General features: G+C 37.5%; 1 pseudogene; it reads right to left on the minus strand.

Annotated features, from left to right (window-relative positions):
- Window positions 1-4,715: 4,715 nt before the first annotated feature.
- On the minus strand, window positions 4,716-6,569 carry LOC127440236 (piggyBac transposable element-derived protein 4-like; annotated as a pseudogene).
- Window positions 6,570-25,079: the final 18,510 nt, after the last annotated feature.

Raw genomic sequence — 25,079 nt, forward strand, 5'->3', positions numbered from 1 at the left:
GACAAAACAGATTTCAGCCTATTTGCTAATACTTTAGCTATTAACTTATAATCGGCTGTTAAAACAGCTGCAGGCCTCCAGTTCTTTAGAAGACTCAAATCTCCTTTCTTAGGTATCAGCACCAGCTCTGCTCGTTGACAACTTTTGGGAAGTAATTTATCATCAAGACATTTTTGAAACACCTCATAAAAGTCTCTTCCAATAATCCCCATAAAGCCTTGTAAAAATCCACAGGCAAACCATCTATTCCTGGCACCCGCCCAGGCTTCATCTGTGTAACAGCATCAGATAACTCCTTAAAAGAAATAGTGCAGTCCAGGTTTTGACTCTGCTTTTTAGTGATGCTAGGAAGCTGTTGCAGTAATTGTGAGGTGTCGTCAGTATCTGTGTCTTCTCTTTTATACAGTTCTGAGAAAAAGTCCACTGCAATTTTACGCATTTGTCTCAAATCTGAAGTCTTTGATCCATAAGATGTCGTCAGTACATTGCACTTTGTTGCTTTGAAACCTTTTCTAAGTTAAAAAAATAAGCAGTGGGCGCATCCATGTCATTTACAGACATAAACCGAGATCTTATATGTGCACCCTTTGCCCGAACCTGCAATAAAGCTTCAAGATCCTGTTTTTTTTTTTGTTTGTTTTGTTTGTTTTTTCAGATACATTTCTAGCTATAGAAGCTTCAGAATGTTGATGCACATTTGACATAATCTGAAAAATCTCTTGTTCAATTTCAGAGATTTTTTGTTTGATATTTATAGTCAAAAAAGAAGTGTACTGCTGACAAAAGATTTTTATTTGTGTTTTTCCTATTTCCCACCACTGTATTAAATTGTCAAATTCATCTTTTTGAGAAACCCAGACACTCCAAAACAATTAGATATTTTCCTGAAAATCCTTCTCTTGTAATAACTTCACATTAAACTTCCAGTAAGGACTCTTTGATTGACACTGTGACAAAGTAATATGCACTGTAATAAAATGGTGATCTGATATGCAGCATGGAAATATTTTAGAATCTACGACTCTATTATTTACTGCGTGCTTAATATAGAACCGATCAAGTCTTGCTGCACTAATCCTCCCCTGTGAAACTTTTGTCCAAGTGTATTGTTTGACATAACTATTTCTATCTCTCCACACATCTTTAAAATCATGCTGAATAAAAATGCTTTTTAAGAGAGAAGATGATGAAAAATCTGGCCCCTCACTGTTTCTATCCAGATTAAAATCAAGAGTACAGTTCCAATCACCACCGACAATTAAGAAATCATCAGAAGCAGAGCTTTTTTTTAAGAAATCTAACTTTTTAAACAAAGAAATTCTATCTACCCCTCTATTCGGAGCATAAATATTTATAACTACAAACACTTGATTATTAATTTCAGCTTTTACAATCAGAAGGCGACCTTTTTCTAATTCCATCTTAGATAAAATGTTTACATTAATATGGGATGAAAATAAAATAGCTACCCCTGCACTTAAGTTTGTACCATGGCTTAGAAAACAACCACTCTTATAATAATTATTTATCACACATATACAGTGAAATTCTTTTTTTCACATATCCCAGCCAAGCTGGGGTCAGAGTGCAGGGTCAGCCATGATACAGCACCCCTGGAGCAGATAGGGTCAAGGGCCTTGCTCAAGGACCCAACAGTGGCATCTTGGCAGTGCTGGGGCTTGAATCCCCAACCTTCTGATCAGTAAACCAGAGCCTTAACCACTGAGCCACCACTGCCCCCAACCAAGAGGTACACCTCTGATTAATTTTTTATATCGCTATGAGTCTCTTGCAGAAACACTAGACTACATGATTAATAAACCTCGTTTTCCCGCATCCCTAATTCCATTAACATTTAAAGACCCTACTCTTAAAAACTGCATCTTAGGAGAAAGGAAACAAGCAAACAAATAGATAAACAAACCTAGAAACCACACCCATGTGCATCTATTTTTTTCGCTTTGACAATTATACAAGTTCTTGCTCATTCTGAGCTTTGCGTGCAGCCATCAGAATTTTTTTCAAACGAAAACGTTTTTGCTTTGAAATCACATAGCCTACAGTCTTTTGAGCAATCAATTTACAAATTTACTTTACAAATGTGTTAGCATCAGGAAAGTATTTAAGAACATCTACCTTTTTCCCTTTTGTTTGATCCAAAAACTCATTCATTTCTTCAACAGAATAAACATCCTCCATAGACTGACTACAATCAAATTCAGAAAAACCTGAACAACTATCACAATCTTCCATCGGTTCTCCAACACTTTCTTCTTTCTCTAACAATAAATCAGGCTGCAAAAACACTGACATTAGCTATCTCACCATTTGCATTCTCAGTAACAGAAGCAACTTTGTCCAACACAGTTAGGCCTGTTTCAGATTCACCATCTCGCTTAAATAGATTAAGTGCACTCCCCTCTGATTTTGAACTCTCATCAGAAACATTCTGCTCAACTGGCGTAACAACACGAGAGGTCTCAGCGGGTAGAGAAACTTCACTTTTTGTTGATCCTTCTCTCATCTCTTCACCTTGAACTTCACTTTGAAACTTTTGCTTTTGGAATCATCAATTCTGGAACTGCAGATCTCTTTTCAGGTTCAGAATGTTCCCTAATGTCACTTTGATCTAAGTGCTCCTCATTAGCCATTATTCTCTGCGTTTGCACCTTCCGTCTGTTTTTTGTGCGGGCAGAAAAATATTTTATGGCCTAAATCTCCGCACTCAAAGCAACGCATGCTGTCTGTAGTTGCAAAAATCATGTACGAACTGTCTCCATGTTGTATCCGAAATAAACTTCCAAAAACTTGGAGGGCACATTTAAAAACAAACACTTGTCTTCGAAAAGACAGTTTCAGTGCGGCATTTTTGCAGCCAAGCGGAACTACTTTAACATTACTAGCAAATTTGCCAAATCGACTAAGCTCTTTCACAATTTCTTCATTAGTGATGAAGGGAGGCACATTTGAAATCGTCACTCTAGTAGCAGGTGCTCGCAAAGGCGTCACCGACACAAAAGTGTCCGATATTACTAGTCCATTCTCAACAAGCGTGTTCACCAGTTTTTCCTTCTTTCAGAAAAATGACAACAGCTGTATTCATTCTAGAAGCCGACATGATTTTTTCATAACCTATAATGTCTCCCATGGCCAAGAGAACATCCTCAACAGTAAACTCTTGATCGGAAAAACACTTGCATCCATTTTTGATAGAAAACGCCGACGTGCCCTCACCTGAATCAGCAATTGAAAACTGTCAAAAACTAAACAATACAACACAAACAATAAAGGAGAAAATAGAAAATAAAGACCAGTGTACGCCAAACGCTCTCACAGCCACGCTCCACTCGCTCGCCACTCACGCGCATGCGCTCAGTGAGAGAGAGAGAGATCAACTCCCAACAGCAGCACCTAAATCATACAAGGAACAGTTCAACCAAAAACTGGGGTAAACCAAACGGAGTTAGATTTCACAATAGGCCAGCCTGTCATTAAATTGTGAAGTATAGGCTTTTCAACAACATTTAAACAGTAAAAAAATTAAATTAAATTAAACACGATTAATGAAACAGCAAAAATGTAAAAAGTAAAATACCAAAAATTACATAAAATTCACACATTCAAAATACAGGTGACAACTTACCCCGACATGTTTTAAAAGCTTCCTTTATGATAAAATCAACCTTCATTATGTAGCCTACTATTGTTGACTCTTCTAAATGTATGCCAGTGTAGTAGAATTCAATAGTTCTATAAAATAATTTGAAACTAACATACAAAACTACACAAATTGTTAGAAAAAAACAAAAAACAAAAACAAAAAAAACACATTTGTATAACTGGACTTTTGACTCAAAACCTTATAGTTACTGAGACATATTGTAGCCCTTGTGACAACTTTCCCATCTGACAACTAACCCCAGTCTCCCCTATTTTTTTATCTGAAATTTGAATACTCTCTTGCCCTGTCATTAGAAAAAACAAGACAGAATAATAATGGTATGATCCTGATTTCTAGTGATAATACATGAAATTGCAACGCAACCTCCAATCACTTTTCCTTTCTAGCCCTTGTGTAGTCTTAACATTCTGTATACTCCCCTTGTCCTAAGGGTCAAAAATGACCCACCTTCACCAAACCCATAAAATAAAGCAGCATAATTGAATTTTAAACCCCAAATCTATTTTGCATGAAGAAACAACCTGTCATTCATCACAAACTTTGTGAATATGTGGGTTTTACCTCTTCACAGTGCAGAAAGACTCCATTTAATCAGTGGACACCACTCGTTTTTATTACAACACACCTGTCATAATAGTTTTCTTTTCTAAAGTAGAGGTTTATTATTATTATTATTATTATTATTATTATTATTATTTTTATTATTGCTAAAGGTACTGCATAGGTGTAAACATTAATTGTTTAGCAAGACATAGCACTTGTATAGCCTAAGAAAGTAGCAGAAATGTGCAGAAAGTAGTTCTGAATGCATTTTATTGAAGGGAAACAATAACAGTCTTGAACTTTTTTGGCAACATAGTGACATATTCTTATATACTGTACAATGAGGAATTCAACTACAAAATACTAGTCTTCTCCCATTTTTCAAACCATTGCCCCCACCCACAAGGTGTATAAACAACAACAATAAATAAGAATAAAATAAGATAATAGATACAAAACAAAAAAACATAAGAACATAAATCAATCAACTCTAATTAGCACATGTAGGACAGTATGCAAGTGTGTGCGCACGGACTTTGCAAATGTATTTCTCACATGTGCAGCACATCGTATTTGTTTTACAGTCTTTCTTTGAGGGGCAGAACTGGCATCTCCTCCTCTTGCCTGCCCCAGCTGCAGCCTCAGGTGGATCATGACAAGATTCAGCCCCCTGAACAGCTTTCACAAGCGCTGCAGAGGCTGCTGTGCGGGGGAGGCGCTCCCTTCTTTGAATGTGTGGGGTTACAAGTGCCTTTCCCAGCTGCTCCAGGAACACCCTGCTCTTGTTCCGCTTATCAGGCATCCAGGTAGTGTTGATCTTGTTCCATACCATGAAGGCATTGTATGAGGACACATCAATGATGTTATGGAAGATGACCAGGGGCCAGCGGGCAGTCATCCTCCTGCAGCTGTAAGTTCCAGTCACCTTGTCCAGGTTGTCCACGCCTCCTTTGTTGTAGTTGTAGTCCAGGATGATGGCTGGCTTTCTGTCCTCACGATCACTGCCATTTTGTGCAGTGTGCTCAGGAGGACCACATTCTTGTTCCTCTTTGGAAGGTAAGAAACTAGAGTGGTGGTGGGGGTGAAGGCAAACTTTGATGAGAAGGCCTCTCTCCCCCTTGTTGCGAGGAGTGCAGGGGGGAGCTCAGGCTTGTCCTTTCTAACTGTGCCAACCATGGTGATCTTACTCTTCAGGAGCTGCTGGCTGAGTTCATAAGAGGTGAAGAAATTGTCACACGTGACATTGTGCCCCCTCAGTCCATCTGCCACATCAAGCACAACTCACATCCCCTGGTTCACCTCCGGGCCTCCGCTGGTCGGCATCCCTGTGTAGACTTGCATCTTCCAAGCGTAGCTGGATTGTGCATCACAAGCCACCCATATCTTGATGTCATACTTTGCTGGCTTGCTGGGCATATACTGCCGGAAAGGACAGCGACCTTTTGACAAAAGAGATTACTATCAGTAATTAATATCAGTGTCACAGAAAGCAATCACATAAATCAATGATATTACAGCAATACATAATAAAATTAACAGTGAAAATCACTTACATTACAGATATGAAAATAAAAATGTACCTCTGAATGGAACCAGTTGCTCATCCACTGTTACTTCAGGCCCAGGGTTGTAGAGGTATGGCAGACGCTCCACCCACTTCTCCCAGACCTCTCTTATGGCCGCCAGTTTGTCTCTCACACGTCTTGCAGGTCTTGACTCACGGTTATCAAATCGTAGCATTCTTGAGAAAGTGTGAAAGACTTTCAGTGGCATCGTGGCACGGAAAATCGCCCTTCCGCTCTCTGCATCCCAGAGACTGCATGTAGCCTCGCCTCGGGACCTTTATACACCCACTATGATTAGCAGCCCTATGTAGACACGCAGGTTACGGAAACCCTCCAAATTTGTCATCTCTAGGATTATTTTTTCGATGGCTGGCATGATGAACATGTAGAATGTTGAGGTGATTTCCTGGGCATGGGCAGCTGCATGTCTTGTGGGCCCTTATGACATTTTGTGCTGCCATCCTGCCCTGGTTGTCATATGGTGACAAGGACCATGTTATTTTGCTGTTCTTTGACAAAAATGTCTCTCTTTCAGCTTGGGGGATTTCTTCTTCATCTGAAGATGATGCATCATGCTATGGGTTGTATTCTTCCCCATCTTCTTCTTCAGATACCTCCTCCTCTTCTAAATCATTGTTCTCTTGTTCCTCCTGGACATCTGAAAAAATCAGATCTACGACCTGTTGGGAACTGAAATGTGCACTCATGGCTTCAGCAAAGAGAGAACTGGGGGTACTGTCATTTGCAGCACCTTTATAGCCTCTTACTGCATTCCCCATTAGTAAACAATGCTTTCAAGAAATGTTTATTTTGTCTGAAATTGTTTTTATTTTGTCTGTGAACTTGAGTCATGTGTGGGGTTGTGGAGGGGAGATGCTGCACATGCACAAGAAAGTTTTAGTTTTGTCTGAGTTCAATCAGTAGCACACATAATCTCAATTTCCCATTGTGTGTGTGTGTGTATGTGTGTGTGTGTGTGTGTGTGTGTGAGTGTGAGTGTGTGTGTCTTTGTGGTTTTTGTGGTGTGTAAATGACCCTAAGACAATCTTTGTACCCTGGTGGTGTACAGCTTTCATGGAAATATGAACAAAGGCAATGTTTCACTTTTTCTAATGTTGGGGTCACTCTAGGAAAAGTCATCAAATTTCAAGTTGAAACAAAATCATTTAGCTGGTTTTCTCTGCTGGTAAACATAGTGGTGGGTCATTTTTGACCCTTAAGACAACACAGTTGAGAGTTCACTCTCCACAGCCGCATCTGCTGTTATTTCTGCAGAATATTGGACTGCTGTTGGGGTGGGCCTGCCTGCTCTTACTTGCACTGTTTGAGCATAAACTCACATTTTAATGCACACCAAAACAAAGTCACAGTAATTAGCCTTCTTTATAGGCAAAGTCAGTTTTGATGGTAAATAAATATGGCAAAATATTTTAAAACCATTTTGATGCTTTGACTTAAATAATAATAAAAAAATATATATTTTTCCAATGTTTGATGATGTTGTAACATACAATTATGCAAAACATGATTTTTTATTTGAATTATTATTCTTTTTATTTATTTTTTTTACAGCAAATAGGGAGTTTATTTAGGCACAGTATCAGCATTCCCTGACAGGTGCCTAATGATTAGAGGAAACTACCAACTTTAAGAGCCAGTTTTGAGTGTCTCATGCAAAATGAAATAATAAAAACTTTAAGCCCCAGCAATTCAATAGGAAGAGGATTTTTTTGTTTGTTTAAAACATTTATAGCTCAGACAATCAATAAATAGCTTTTTATATCTCAATGGTCATTGTCTTTCATCATGTCATGATACAATAATTCATGGTAAATTTTACAGAGCACAAATGAGATCTGAGGAACATCAAACAAGAAAGCAAAACTTGAAAGATACAGATAATTAGTTCACAATTTAAGTGTTGACAAAATCTGTCACTGCTGAATTCCTGTCTCTCACTCAGACAATTGCAGGAAACCCCCCAAAAAAAGCCATGTCTAAAATTGCCCTTGCTAACATTTTTCATTGCCCTTACTAATGATTTTGCCATCATTTACTGGAAAATGTGGGTAAATATTTGCAATAGCAGTTTTAGTAAGGAGCTTACAATGGAAGTGAATGGGGCCAGTACATAAATATACACACTGTTTCAAAAGTATAACCACAAGGCATTAACATTATACATATGACTGTGATTTTAGCTTAGTAAAAATCTCTGTTCTACATTATTTTAGTGCAATTATATACATATTGTGGAATTTTTATCATAAAAGTATAATATATTATATTATAATCAACATTATTCCACAAATGCTGTCGATTGAGCTTAACTTGTACTGAACCAGAATATTCCTTTAAAATGGGTATTTAAAGGCAGCTAGTCTGGCCAAATCATAGTCTTAAGCCCCTTTCACACATGCAACCTAGATTGCAGTAAAATCCTTGGATTGCCTTTAAATATACCACATCTCCTATTCACACATGCAACAGTTTCTGTCTTTTTTCCGTTTTGCTACAATTCACACATCAGCACCAAAATGCCATTAAACTCTGAGATGTAGTTAGTTATTTTAACAGTTGACAAATTTCTTCATCCGCTCGGATGATTGCATCACACACTAAACAACTGAGGATCACTCGGGCTGTCAAGTCAATCCGATCACAAACTCACATGGAAACACACGCCCCCTCGGAGACGCATGACAGATGTAAACAAACATGAATGTACGGGAGCGCTGCCTTTGATGATGCTGCTTCTTTGCTCCGAGTCTCAAACGAAAGGGCCGAGCACATTTGGTGCGGCCTTTAATTTTTAATAATGGAAAATTATATGTTTTTATTACATTTTTATTTACAGTAACTTTTAAATAAGTGATAAGAAAGCATAACTGAAGAATTTATCTGTGATTATGAAATATTTTAAGTTTTTATAATTATATTAAATTAAATATATTTAATATGATCATATAATTTAAAAGAATAACTATAATTATTATATTAAATGTAATGTAATATTTTATTATTATTATTATTATTATTATTATTAGTATTTGTAAGAATAATATTTGTAATTATATTAACTATAATATTTTATTAATTATTATTATTATTATTATTATTATTAAATTACTGTTAATTTTTAATGATGAAAAATTATGTGATTTTTATAAAAAAATATTTACAGTAACTTAAATAAGTGATAAGAAAGCATAACTGAAGAATTGATCTGTGATTATGAAATAAAGTTTTTATTATTATATTAAATTGAATATATTTAATATGATCATATAATTTAAAATAATAATTACTATAATTATTATATTAAATGTAATATAATATTGTATTATTATTATTATTATTATTATTATTATTATTCATTATTATTTTAAGAATAATAATTGTAATTATATTAATTATAATAATTTATTAATTATTATTATTATTATTAAATTCCAGTTCATTTTTAATGATAGAAAAATATATTATTTTTATTTACAGTAACTTTTAAATAAGTTATAAGAAAGCATAACTGAAGAATTGATCTGTGATTATGAAATACATTAAGTTTTTATTATTATATTAAATTAAATATATTTAATATGATCATATAATTTAAAATAATAATTACTATAATTATTATATTAAATGTAATATAATATTTAATTATTATTATTATTATTAATCATTATTATTTGTAAGAATAATAATTGTAATTATATTAAATATAATACTTTATTAATTATTATTATTATTATTATTATTAAACAACAGTTAATTTTTAATGATAGAAAAATATATTATTTTTATTACATTTTTATTTACAGTAACTTTTAAATAAGTTATAAAAAACATAACTGAAGAATTGATCTGTGATTATGAAATACATTCAGTTTTTATTATTATATTAAATTAAATATATTTAATATGATCATATAATTTAAAATAATAATTACTAAAATTATTATATTAAATGTAATATAATATGTAATTATTATTATTATTATTATTATTATTATTAATCATTATTATTTGTAAGAATAATAATTGTAATTATATTAAATATAATACTTTATTAATTATTATTATTATTATTATTATTAAATGACAGTTAATTTTTTAATGATGGAAAATTATATGGTTTTTATTACATTTTTATTTACAGTAACTTTTAAATAAGTGATAATAAAAAAGCATAACTGAAGAATTGATCTGTGATTATGAAATATTTTAAGTTTTAATTATTATATTAAATGAAATGTTATATTTTATTGAATATGATCATCCAATTTAAAATAATAATTACTATAATGATTATATTAAATGTAATATAATAGTTTATTATTATTAATAATTATTTATTAGAATAATAATTTTAATTATATTAACTATAATGTTTTATTATTATTATTATTATTATGAAATTACAGTTAATTTTTAATGATGAAAAATTATATGATTTTTTATTACAGTTTTATTATATGATTCTGTTCCCACATAAAAAATGATCTGTGGGCGGGACACGAACTGCTGCTGCAGCTCACTGAGTCACAGTAGTGAAGCGCTTCTGAAGTGAAGTGTGTGTGGAGAGAGGAGAGGGATATACATGCATGTATGAAGTACAAATTATTCGGGTAATTGGATATACTTGTCAACACTTGTTAATACTTTTTTAGTTGTGTTTCAAACATCAAAACAACCGTTTAAACACAAGTTTGTCTTGGGTTCTGTTGTTAAAATTAATTGTATGATCGAACTGATATGAACTGATATGAACTGATATGGCTGCAGTCCGACTATCAAGAGCGAGAAATATTCTCCAACATGCACAAAACAGAGAAACATCTGGACACTACTGAGAATCCAGTCGCTGCACAGGTTAGTGTTTAATTACTCTTCTGTTTATATAGTGAATGTGAATGGGGACTGGGTCTGTCAAGCCCCCAAATTACAAAAAAGTACCATAAAACATCACAAAAGCGGTCCATTCATTGCCACTAAGGCTCCGAAATGGACTACAAAAGTCGTATGGACTACAAAAATGGCATATCAAATTTGGTCTCGTGACCAAACGTCTTAACACGCCATATTTGGTAAAGATATATTTTTATTGTCAATGAACGAGAGTTTTGTAATCAATTAGTTTATTATATATTGAAAATACCATATTCACAAACAGAAATGGGCAAATAATAAACCTAACATCCACCAATATAAAACTGAGTTGTTGCAGTATATTGAGGCTCTAAAAGAAGTAAAAAAATTAAATAAAAAATAATCATGTATAGAGTATTTGAAGCCTTTTCTCTAAATAATTAATGTTAATTTTTATTCCTCTGGCAATATTATTTTGTTTTATTTTATTTTGGTGCTATTGTGACAGTGGGTGCACATTGTAATAATTTACATTTGTATTTGTTTGTAAATGTTTTTGTTCTGCAAAATAAATAAATAAAATAAATAAGTTCTCGACGCATTCCTTCAGAAGCCCTAACATAGTGCATGAGTCGTATGGACTATTTGTTATGATACTTTAATGTTCACAGCCCCTATCCTCATTCAGTTTCAAAACATTTGGCCTTGATATTCTTTAAAAAAATAAATTAGAAAGTCGCTCAAGTTTGGACAAAATTGAGTGAATGTTGACAATACTGTCATGTTTGGTTGAACTATTCCTTTAAACTGATTTCTTGATGGGGTCTTATCATTTACTCACCCTCATGCCATCCCAGATGTGTATGACTTTCTTTGTAGAAGAATATCTCAGCTCTGTTGGTCCATACAATGCAAGTGAATGGTGACCAGAACGTTGAAGCTCCAAAAGCACATAAAAGGCAGCATAAAGGTAATCCATATGACTCCAGTGGTTGAATCCATGTCTTCAGAAGAGATCTAATCAGTTTTGAATGTGAACAAATTTCATTGTACATCTTGCCTTTGCAGTCTCCTGGCACAATCATGATTTCTAGCTCGATTACACTTCCTAGTGCTTGACGCATGTGCAGCACGTTAGATGGCGCTAAGAAGTTCAATTGAGCTTGAAATCATGATCATCAAGGAGACTGCTGTCAAGATTTACAGTGAAAAAGGAATTATATTTTGGTCTGTTCTCACCCAAAACCGATTGGATTTATTAAACCACTGGAGTCTTATGGATTACTTTATGACCTTTTGGAGCTTCAGAGTTCTGGTCACCATTCACTTGCATTGTATGGACCTACAGAGCTGAAATATTCTTCTAAATATCTTCATTTGTGTTCTGCAGAAGAAAGAAAGTCATACACATCTGGGATGGCATGAGGGTGAATGATGAGCGCATTTTAATATTTGGGTGAACTAATCCTTTAATCTCACAATTCCTCTCTGTTATGTTTGTTTACTATTCTATATGGTACAGTCTCATGGTAGAAATTTCAGAAGAAAAGGGCGATTTAAGGGATCAGATGAAACTACGTCTTCAGATACCACAAACAACAGTTTTGTACATCAGGTGAGTCTGTTTAACAGTTAAGCTGCCTTTTCACTGCATCTGACAAATGACAGACGACAGACCGGAAGTCATTCATTTCCAATGGAGAGTCGCACGGGGGCTGCGTGAGGTTCCGACCGTCTCCAGATGCGTCATTTTCGTATCCTCGGCTGCGTTAAAATATTTCAACACGTGCGACCACATCAGAGATTATTTAGCAGAGACGGGCCACTTCTATTGAAATGAATGGCAGAAATTGGAATGCCCAACCAAGGAGCTCTGAGCACCCAACGGTCAACGAATGTAGAAAGGAAGTCCCACATTACAAGTTAAAAGAGCCAATCACCTTTTAGATACAGACATCTCTAGAATGTGCATGTGCATTAACTATACAAGCCGGGAAAATTGCATTTTTTAGTGTAATATGAAGTGAAGAATCACAATTCATGATTCCTGTTTTATCAGGTTTTATTGCTGAATTGTAATATGTTCTTTGATCGTAATCTTGACCAACCGTTTTTGAGATTTCAGTGTTCCCCCATTCAAGTAGATGGGAGCTGCACTGTCATGACTGGAAATAGTCTCCCGAGAACGTTCCAAAGATGACTGACAGTAGACTGACATGTATGCGACCGCCTGACCGGAAGTGATGTATGCATGCATCACCCCAATTTGGCATGCCCAAATCCCAATGCACTGTAAGTCCTCGTGGTGGCATAGTGACTCGGGTGGCAGAGGACGAATGTCAGTTGCCTCCGTGTCTGAGACCGTCAATCCGCGCATCTTATCACATGGCTTGTTGAGCGCGTTACCACGGAGACCTAGCGCGTGTGGAGGCTTCACGCTATACTCCGCGGCATCCGCGCACATCTCACAACTCACCACACACCCCACCGAGAGCGAGAACCACATTACAGCAACCACGAGGAGGTTACCCCATGTGACTCTACCCTCCCTAGCAACCGGGCCAATTTGGTTGCTTAGGAAGCCTGACTGGAGTCACTCAGCACACCCTGGATTTGAACTTGCGACTCCAGGTGTGGTAGTCAGCGTCTTTACTTGCTGAGCTACCCAGGCCCCCACAGATCCATTTTAATGACAAACCTTTGAAGGTAACTCTATCGCCACCTTGAGTACTGAGGTTTGTTACCGCCACGATAACGCAAGAGCACACTTTAAGCAAGTTCAACCGGCCCTCATGTTGGCAATGCGCGTTCATGTACTTGCGTAAAGTGTGTTTCGGCCTTAAAAGTGAGTGTGTATGTTTATATTTGCAAATTTGTAGAGGCATGTGTGTACAAAAGAGTGTGTATGTTATAAAGCAGACAGTTCCTTTAGGAACGCTGTGTTGCATCTGGTCTTTGTTTCTGTTATCCACTATTACACTCTGTCGAGGACAAAACTATGTATGAATGCTTCTGCCTTTTTTGGAGTAGATATATACAGTACTTGCACAGTCAGATTCCCAGTTCAGAATAGTTTATTGCCTTATACTTCTAATACATCTTAATTGTGCTTATTTGTTAATGGTTTAAAGGAACAATTCCCCCAAAATGAAAATCATTTACATCATCATTTACTCACCCTCATGCCATCCCAGATGTGTATGACTTTCTTTCTTCTGTAGAACACAAATGAAGATTTTTAGAAGAATATCTCAGCTCTGTAGGTCCATACAATGCAAATGAATGGTGGCCAGAACTTTGAAGCTCCAAAAAAGCACATAAAGGCAGCATAATTGTAATCCAAAAGACTCCAGTCGTTAAATCCATGTCTTCAGAAGCGATATGATAGGTGTGGGTAAGAAACAGATCAATGTTTAAGTATTTTTTTACTAAAAATTCTCCTCCCTGCCCAGTAGGTGGCAATATGCACGAAGAATGAAAATCTGCAAAAACATAAATAAAAGAAGAATGCGAAGAGTGATAGTAAAAAATGACTTAAATATTTATCTGTTTCTCACCCACACCATTCATATCACTTCTGAAGACATGGATTAAACCACTGGCGTCGTATGGATTACTTTAATTCTGCCTTTATATAACTTTGAGCTTCAAAGTTCTGGTCACAATTCACTTGCATTGTAAGGACCTACAGAGCTTTTGTCACAGATGATTCTACTACAAATTACTTTTAAGATTTATGCATTTTAATTACATAACAAATTTACATAAAATTGAATTGAGTAATCTTTAACTAAATTAAATTAATATATATATATATATTTTACATTTTTTGTTTTTTATAATTTTGTTAAAAGATTGCACAATTCAATTTGATGGAAATGTTTTCTGAAATTAAAATGTTTAGGCCTAAATCATAAAAATACACTTAACATTTTTGTGTAAAATTCCTTAAGGAGAAATAAAAATAGACACAAATAAGACAATCATAGACATACAGTAAGAGTATAGAGCTACAAAACTAATGTGGTTAGCACAGCTTAAATAATTTGTTTTTTAGAGAATTTGATGGGAAATGTTCATATTGAGATCTCTGTCTCTTGATTGCAGACTTTTGGTATCTTAGTAAATCTCAGGACATTTTGAGACATTGTTGAGAATGAGATCTCTTCTGAAACTCTAGAGGAGACACATGTCTTTCTATCTCAGAATTGTATTGGCAAAGATGACAGATAGACAGTCAGATGAATATTGTTTTCACGGGGACTCTAGAAATAGCTCCAATTCCAGGAACAGTAAAAGTCTGTTTTATTTAGCTTTGTCTGTCTATTACTGGAAGTAAACTGCTGGCATTATTATAAGGCTCAAAATGGCAGAGTTTCATTTGTTTCCCTAAAGGCTCTGGTTACCTTCTACATTAAGTCACCACATTGACAAAAGCCATGTTTGACATTTATTTTGGCAAGCCACAGTTATTTTACACAGAGTTTTAAGTAGATATTTCAGAATTGACTTGTGTGCAGTATATCAGCAGAAAGTTCCTTCAGCACAGGAATGGCTTAAGACCAACTGTAGTTCTGTTTGATTCTGATTTGGCACACTAGAGCATGTATACAAACTCTGCCAACTCAACACACTAACCAGAAATAATTCCCAAGAGACAAAGCGTATAGGTAAGGTTTGAGGTGTAACGTAGGCTGTTTAGAATGATTACCTCAAAAGGAGTACAACTGTATGTTAAACATTAACATTCATGTTAGGGTTGCCACGGTGTACGGTATTACCGATTTTACTCGGTACAAGGGATAACACCGGTGTGAAATTTTATACTGGGTAAAAGGGGGAAACATTATGAATGGAACTTCCAATATCAACCTATGGCACGGAGAGGTAACCGCTGGCACGCCAGCAACGGCGAGAGAGGAGTAGACTATTTTATTTATATACATTTCGTACCAGCATTCCAATCTACATCTTGATGTAATCCTTCCTCATGATCACGCAGCATGTTTTCATCAGCTGAATGGGAGGCTAAACACTATTAAAGTGTGACGAGACTCACGCTGCGGGTGCAAGCCATTATTACAATGACATAATATAAGAAATATTTAAGATTCCACACAATTTCGTGATCAGTAATCAAATAAGCAAATTTGTGACGTTAACTTTGTACAAAAGGACAGGTTTTCTTCCATTAAAGCTCTTTCACAAGATGCTCTGTGAATATTCACATGCAGGATCATGATTATATCATAATCATCAGGCTTTGCACAATTTTTTCACTCAAACTGTTATGCTGATAATATCATTTTTAATGAAAAGTAAACAATTAAAATCAGAAAAATGGGGGCCTGGATAGCTTAGCAAGTAAAGACGCTATCACCCCTTGAGTCGCGAGTTCGAATCCAGGGCATGCAGAATGACTCCAGCCAGGTCTCCTAAGCAACCAAATTGGCCTGGTTGCTAGGGAGGGAGGAGTCACATGGGTTAACCTCCTCGTGGTCCCTATAATGTGTGGTTCTCGCTCTCGGTGTGGCATGTGGTGAGTTGTGCGTGGACTTCATAAATAAAAAATAAAGTTCAGAATTACCCCATAGTACCACTTAGCATCCAACCAGCTGTAATACTGGTTTTAGTCGGTTTGAACGTGAACACCGCACTGGTGTGAAAAGCATGTTATCGTGGCAAGTCTAATTTATGTCCAATAAGAGCACACAAATGTTTGTGCAAATGGTTTCAGCAGGGACGATTCACATTTCATGACTTTAGCACAACAGATTGGCAGGGCTATGCGTTCAAATATCCAAATTCTACATACCATTGCTCGGCAACCACAGCAAAAATCTGTCCAATAACTGAAATAAATGTAGCAGAAGGAATATCCTGCTGTCACATCAACACAGGCAGTTACATCAGATCACTACCAGGGGGCATCATCACCACCCCACTACTGATCAAACATTAATCACATCTGTGCTATTGCTGCCTTCAAGTGCACTTCAAGTCATTTTTATTTGGATATCGCTTTTCACAGCACACATCGTTTTAAAGCAGCTTTACAGAAAATCATGCTTTAACAGAAAATGAAACTGTAATATCTAAAAAGTCTTAGAGTCATCATTGTGTAATTTGATTAAATATGATTGTAAATTGAGGATAAAAATAAATAATAATTGTATTTAAACCCCCAGTGAGCACGCTGAAGGCGACTGTGTCAAGGAACACAAAACTCCATAAGATGTTGGTTAATGGAGAAAAATAACCTTGGGAGAATCCAGGCTCACTGTGGGGGCCAGTTCCATGAATATAATGCCAATATTCGTTTTTTATGTGCAGTGCAAGTCATGGTTTAAAAGTTTGTAAACTAACTAAGTGTTAATGGCCAGTGTTTAAACAAAGATTTTGTTTGAACTGTAAGATTAATGACTAATGTCTTTGAAGTCCATCCTGGATTAACTGCAGAAGTTCACATTGATGCATTGTCCTTGTTAGTTGGCTGATGAAGGCTTTTGTTGGCAATTAATTGATAGTCTGTGTATTACATTTTAAGAGTGTGGTCCATCAATAGACAAAGGTGATGCAGGCAGAGATCAATGAGGCACATCGCAGTTCAACAGGCAGGTCATTTCGGTGAGGTTCGGTGGGGTCTATCCTAAATCCAAGTTTCAGACAGTGGCACATGAAGTATCCGATGTCTTACAGTTGGAGTTGGCATCAGTTCATCCTCTGAAGTCCATCGTAAAAGACTGAAGTGATGTCTGGCTAGCACCTACTGTAGTTTGTCATCATTATTAGGCGACATGTAGCAATGGAGTCCGACACCAAGCAGGAACGGAGGTGGATCTGGCCGGCTCTGATAACGTGATATGAATCCGAGGTTGAGACAGGGAAACAAACAGAATAATATTAGCGTAGATGCCATTCAATTTATTGCAGAGTTATAGATTATGAATGTTTCTGGTTCTGGAAGATCTAACTAAGCAGCCTAATTGATTTGTCCATCAATTGTGAGTTGATGGATAAATTAGGTGTATGTCTTGCTAAATAGATGAGTTTTAGTCTAGACTTAAACTGAGTGAGTGTGTCTGCATCCCGAACAGTGCGAAGAGTTAATAATATTAAGAATAGGTTCTGAGATTACAGGGAATACCTCTTCTAAGAGCTTAGTTGGTATTGGATCAAACATACATGTTGTGGCTTTTGATTTTTTGATAAGTTTGGTTAGCACTTTATGACCTATGACAGCAAAGGATTGAAGTTGCTCATGAGGAAGATTATGAGACACTGTTCTCTGAGGTGCTGTGACAGTTGATTGCATAATTCCAATTATATTTCTGATGATTTCTATTTTGTCATTAAAGAAATTCATGAAGTCATTACTATTGTGCTGTGACGGAATATCTGGTTCAGTTGAGGCTTTATTCCTAACCAATTTAGCCACAGTACTGAATAAAGACCTAGGATTGTTGTGGATATTTTCTGTCAAGGCTCTGGTGAGTTTGTCGGTTTGCACTGTGTGTTTTGTTATTTTCTCTCCCTCATGTCTTGCAGGATGCATGATCAGTGTTTCCATGGGAACATTGATTGTTCCCAGGGGAATGCTGATCATGCCACTAATTAGCTTGCTAGCAGCACCTGGTTCTCCACTGATTCACTCCCTACATAAGCCCTTTGTGTTCTCAGTATCCTTGCTAGATTGTTGTTTGATGTGAAGTATTTACCTCACTGTCTCTGGCTAGTTGGGCCTGTTTTGTGTATCTGTTTGGTTGCTCATCTCTGACTGCATGTTGGGAGCGTGGTTGCCTTCCAGTCTGCTGGGTGCTATTCTCTGCCCCTCCCTATGCTTCAGCGGAGGATTCCTATGAGTCTACCCCTGACTTCCACAATGCACATGCTTGCCTACGAACACACTTTTCACGGATTTGTCCGTTGCACGCATCCACAAACTTCTACCCACGACTGCAGCTGGTGCCGGGATCCTCCGTCTTTGCCAGCACAGTTGAAGCGAATTATTTGTTAATAAATCCTTTGAACTGTTCCTCTGCTCTTGGGTCTCTTTGTCTTGCTCTCTGACAATTTTATATGAGTTTGCTCAAATATGCTGACCTGGCAGCTTTTAGTACCTGTCTGTAGCTGCAGACGCTATCCTTCCATGCACCTAAAAATACCTTGTAGAGCTGAGGAGGGCGGGGCCGGGCTGGAATGAGACACACCCGGTCCCCAATCAGCCTGATGGGGCGCGCGAGGGATAAAGGCGGCTGGGGACGACAGTTCGAGAGAGAGAGAATTACAGACAGCTGTGCTGTGTTTTTAGTTGTGTGTTTTTGGTTGGGGTTTTTGGTTAATAAATTATTATTTAAGTTGTCAAGCCGGTTCTCGCCTCCTCCTTTCCTCTAAACCCCCTTACACTGGTGCCGAAACCCGGGAAGGAGGAGGGATTCCCGTCGCAGAGTCCTCGACACTGCCATCCACCCAGGGGAGCGCCGCTGCTGTCCGACGGGGGACGGAGTAGCCCGACTACCCGGACGCGGGGAACGGCCGCCGTCCGCGAGGCGAGTGGGGACGGGACTCCACGACCGCCTGGAGCGAGGGAGCCGCTGCCGGGGGCGGAGGAGTGCCCTGCCGTCCCCCGGGAACGCGGAGGGGTCGAGAGAAGACCGCCGTCCGCGGGGGGAGGAGGGAAGTGACTCCCCGACCGCCTGGAGTGGTAGGGCCGCTGCCAGGGGCGGAGGAGAGTCTCCACGGGACGCCGGGAACGCGGAGGGGCGTTCTGTCCGCTGGGGGTCGGAGGTCTGACTCCGGTCCGCCCGGGGAGGAGCGGCTGCAGTCCGCCTGAGAGGGTGGAGTAGTGATCGAGGACCACGCGACGGCGCATCAGAGAACCGGTGAGTTTCTTTTTCTCTCTCTCCTCTCTCTCTCTCTCTGCCGCTCCGTGTTGGCCTTTCCCTCGCCATTTTGTGTTTTTTCTCCTCCCAGGTCGAGGAAGGCGGGGAGGACCCGCCGGCAGTCGGGGCATAAGGCACGCCCCCCCCCCCACCCGGAGAGGAAGGGTGAGGGGGGGATGTATGTCATGCCGGGGGCTCCCCGGCCTGAGGCAACGCCGGGAGGAGTGTAGAGCTGAGGAGGGCGGGGCCGGGCTGGAATGAGACACACCCGGTCCCCAATCAGCCTGATGGGGCGCGCGAGGGATAAAGGCGGCTGGGGACGACAGTTCGAGAGAGAGAGAATTACAGACAGCTGTGCTGTGTTTTTAGTTGTGTGTTTTTGGTTGGGGTTTTTGGTTAATAAATTATTATTTAAGTTGTCAAGCCGGTTCTCGCCTCCTCCTTTCCTCTAAACCCCCTTACACACCTCTAATTTTGTATTCTTCCACTTGCGCGCCATTTTCCGAACTGCTCTCATTTTCTGTGAGTGTGATCATTGTACCATGGTGTGGGGCTTTTTTTCTTGAATTGAAGGGGGGGTGACACTATGAAGAGTGGTTGAGAAGACTGTATTTATATTTTCTGTTATTACGTCAAGTTCTTCTAGACTTTTTGCCTTACCGAGTATGTGAGACAATTCTGGAAGATTATTAGTGAAGCTATCTTTAGTGGTCGAAAGAATAGTTCAACCTGAACGATAGTGTGGTGTAGATTGTATGACATTAGCTGATCGCAGCAAACAAGAGACAAGGTAATGATCGGAGATGTCATCACTTTGCTGTAGAATTTATATAGTATCAACTCCATTTGATAGAATTAAATCTAGCGTATGATTATGGTGATGAGTTGGTCCTGTTGCATTTTGTTCGACTCCAAGAGAGTTGAGAATATCAATAAATGCTAATCCCAATGTGTCATTTTCATTATGTGAATGTTTAAGTCCTCAACAATTAAAGCTCTATCTACAGGAACTACCAGATCTGATAGAAAATTTGCATATTCACCAAGGAAATCAGAATAGGGTCCGGGTGCTCTATATACTGTAGCAAGGGCAAAAGATGACCGATATTTGTATTTATATCTGACGATGTCACATTAAGCATTATTAGTTCAAAAGACTTAAACTTATATCCTGTCCTCTGAGTAACACCAAAAACTTCACTGTAAATTGTAGCAACACCTCCTCCTCGACCCTTCAGATGAGGCTCATGTTTATTACAATAACCTGGGGGAGTAGATTCATTTAAAGTAATATATTCATCCAATTTAAGCCAGGTTGCAGTCGAACAGAGTGCATCCAAACTATGATCTGTAATAATTTAATTTACAATTAGTGCTTTGGTTGAAAGAGATCTAATGTTTAGTAGCCCTACCTTTATATGACGTTTATCTTCAATTTATTTTTTATTTTTTTCTAGTGTGAAGTTCCTACGCCCGAGTTGAGCATTCGTTATACATGTCACGCATTCAAAATGTAAAAAAATAAAATTAAAATAAAGTACGTAAAACAAATACACAATTAACCATGGTAAAATTTGTATTTGTATTTTTTTTTTTTTCTCTCAGTTGAACCGGTGAAAAAGCATATAAGTGAATACACATGCATCACTTTTATACAACCTATGATTTAATTGGAATACAAAAAAAAACACAAAGTGTGAGTTATTTACATGCCTTACATTAGCTGACTGTATTATCCGTTATAAGTAACAACTTACTGAAATAAAACATTTAAATTAAAATAAGTTAGAAAAATTCCATCATCTTTCATGTTGACATGCCCTAGTCTTCATTGATGGGACATTCTAAAACGCTTAATGAAAAATACTTAAACAATGACCAGGGAGGCAAATTTCTATGATTCTTCACTCTTAATAAAAATTACCTTTTTCCAAAAGAACGAAGCTATCAAATGGAGAAATATAAAAAATTCTTCTACATTAATCTCAACTAAATGCTTTGTGTTTAAAATTGGGCTCATCAGTTTGTAGGCAATATATGACTAATGCTAATAAAAAAATAGTAGTTATACATTACAAAAAACACAATATGGTCCATAAAGTTTAGAGCAACAAAATAAATCATTTTGTTACCAAAAAGCGAATTACTTTTATTGCCCCTTTCTTTCTTCTGCTTTTAAAGTGTTTTGTGCTACCCTTTCTATTGTTGTCACGATACCAAAATGTCAGTAATCAGTACCAATACCAGTAAAATTTCACAATTCTCTATACCGATTCCGATACCCCAAAAAAAAGGTAATATGCTGTTGAACACTCTCCGTTAGCCTATTTAACTCTTGTGTTGTGTTCGTTTTGTGCTAACACATTCCGTATTATCAGAAGACATTGCATTAGATCTTTTTATCAACTTCTGTTTTAGTAATTATGACAGGTTTTGTACATGTGCTTTAAAAAAATATATTTTATTGATAGGATTAATTGAACTGAGCTTATACCAGCCCAGTTTTCCTTGCAGAAAAAAAGATAATTACATAATAAATTAGGAAACAGTTGCTTGATCTGAACAAACTAGGTGTGGTTTTAAAGCCTAGAGTCTGGACTTTACAAAGCATATAACAATTGCATATTTCCTTGAAGAGTTTCTCACCAAAGTGTTTGCTTCAAGTTTCTTTAAGCAGGACCCTATGAAATCATCCATTTCCATTTGTTTTTTCTAAATTACCCCCCATAAATTATTTATCGAAATGGTGTCTAATCAAATTAATTAATAAACCTTTAATCGTAGGAAAAGTGAACAATTACTTTTTAACAACTCATTGAAATTTGCTCCAGTAAAGATCCTCACAGTATAATCCAAAAGACAAAATTGGTCTCATTTTTGTCAGACGAAGTGCTGCACAACAGATCATCACATTATAAATGAAAACATTGATGACAACTTCTATTCAGAACGTACAGCACTCTTGCTTGCGGCATATTGCTTAAATATAATTATTACTATTATGGATGAACAAAACACATGGAAGGTCTAACGTGAAGAACGGGACCCCCTCTCTGCCATCGCAGTGCAAAGGCTACTGTTTGTGGAAGGATAATGTAAAACAGCTAAAATTATATCTTCACATTTATGTTAATGCTGTTGTTAAATCGAAAATGGCTATATATGGTTATAAAGCTTGAACATGGAATAAGATAATACTGAAGTCAAATTGTCAGGTTTTTGACGGAGGACCCAAACATAGAGGAAATTTCCAGATTAGCTTTATTTAAAATAATCAAAATACAAACAAAAACTCTCATGAGAGAGAGGAGCAATTAGGCAGGGCAAAAACAAACTGAAAGATAAACGAACACTGGAACCAACAGGGAACCAGACTACATTACAAAACACACACAGCAACTTACAAAATAATCTGACAGAGACATGAGGGAAGAGGGTACAAAATAAAGGCAGGAAAGCACATGAGGAGCAGGTGAAACGAATTAACAATGTCTCAAGGAAGGAGAGTGATATGGGAAACAAGGAGGCGGAGTCGGGGAAGCATAAGGCAAAACAAACACAAAGCCGTGTGCTGATATACAAGACCAACCAGAGTGCACATGATGATGATGAACCAAACACAGCCATGTGCACTCACACAACACAAGACTGACAGAGGAGCACATGGCAAGAGAACCGAACCCGAAGCCTTGAATACAGTCCATTTTAATACCCTTATATATAGTTGTTGATCAAAAACAACTACCATTAAAAACATTTAATTCTAATCATTCATTGCACAGATGAGGTAAATCCACTCCACAGATTTCATATTGGCAAACTATAGTTTTGGCAAGTCATTTAGGACATCTACTTTGTGCATTACACAAGTAATTTTTCCAACAATTGTTTACAGACAGACTGTTTCACTTTTAATTGACTATATCACAATTCCAAAACTGTGCCTTTGAGCAGCTTGGAAAATTCCAGAAAATGATGTCAAACCTTTAGACAATTAGCCAATTAGCTTCTAATAGGAGGTGTACTGAATTGGAGGTGCACCTGTGGATGTATTTTAAAACCTATCTTCAAACTCAGTGCCTCTTTGCTTGACATCATGGGAAAATCAAAAGAAATCAGTCAAGACCTCGGAAAAAAACCTGTGGACCTCCACAAGTCTGGTTCATCCTTGGGAGCAATTTCCAAATGCCTGAAGGTACCCCGTTCATCTGTACAACAATAGTACGCAAGTATAAACACCATGGGACCACGCAGCCATCATACTGCTCAAGAAGGAGATGCATTCTGTCTTCTAAAGAAAGAGTCCATTGCATGATTTCAAGAGCCCTCCTAAAACACCTTTCAATGATAAAACATCTACTGTATTATAAATAAATTATTTAAATGTTGCTTGCAAAAAACTTGGGAACATTAGAACGACTTCTTTTTTTTATGTGTGAAACACAGGTGGTACGTGTTAATTATGTAAATTAGTTCAGTAGTCTAGTAGTCTAGTGAGCGTGACTTCTGGTGGGAAGGAGGTGGAGCTGCAAGTTTATCCTAATTGCTAAGACACACTTCCTGGAAACTATAGACCATTTAGAGTCTAGCTAAAACAAAACAAACAAGATATGTGCAAAAACTGAATATAAACAATGAGGTGTCATTTTTGGATCTCAAAGAACATAAAATGTTTACCTGAAGTGACTTCTCCAGACATGTTGTTGATACTGAGCTTCTACATGAGAGAGAAGATGAAAGTGTATCTTAGTTTAGATTAGGGATGGACATTTTGGTCATTTTCTCTACATAGACATGTACCAATACAGTATGCACTGTACGTATATGTCATACGTCTTTGGCTGCTGTATTGTGTCTCGTTGTTTCAACGTCTATTCATTAACATTAACAAAGGCTGTTATAATGTAGTCTGTTACAATAAGTACAAAAGAGGGCATAATCAAAATATAATGCATACTATTTTGCCATTATGTGTAGACTCGCTGGTCAGTTCAGTTAAATAATGCTCAGAATGTGCGTCTCTGTTCTTCCTTCAGGTTACTGTAATAAGCTTAGTAAGTGTGCACCACTGTTTCTGAGCTGTGTATCTGCAAACCGTGGTTTCCGTGATACCATAATCATTGCTTTTTTAAATCGCAGTGGTGTTTTTTTTGTTTTGTTTTTTTCTCCCCTTTTCTTCCCAATTTGGAATGCCCAATTCCCAATGCACTCTCTAAGTCCACGTGGTGTCGTAGTGACACGCCTCAAGCCAGGTGGTGGAGGACGAATCTCAGTTGCCTCCAAGTCTGAGACCGTCAATCCACGCATCTTATCACGTGGCTTGTTGAGCACGTTACCGTGGAGACATAGCAGGTGTGGAGGCTTCACGCTGTTCTCCGCGGCATCCACGCACAACGCGCCCCACTGAGAGCAAGAACCACACATTATAGTGACCATGAGGGGGTTACCCCATGACTCAACCCTCCCTAGCAACCGGGCCAATTTGGTTGCTTAGGAGACCTGGCTGGAGTCACTCAGCACACCCTGGATTTGAGC

This window comes from Myxocyprinus asiaticus, chromosome 1, assembly GCF_019703515.2.
Source record: "Myxocyprinus asiaticus isolate MX2 ecotype Aquarium Trade chromosome 1, UBuf_Myxa_2, whole genome shotgun sequence".
Taxonomy (NCBI): Eukaryota; Metazoa; Chordata; class Actinopteri; order Cypriniformes; family Catostomidae; genus Myxocyprinus; species Myxocyprinus asiaticus.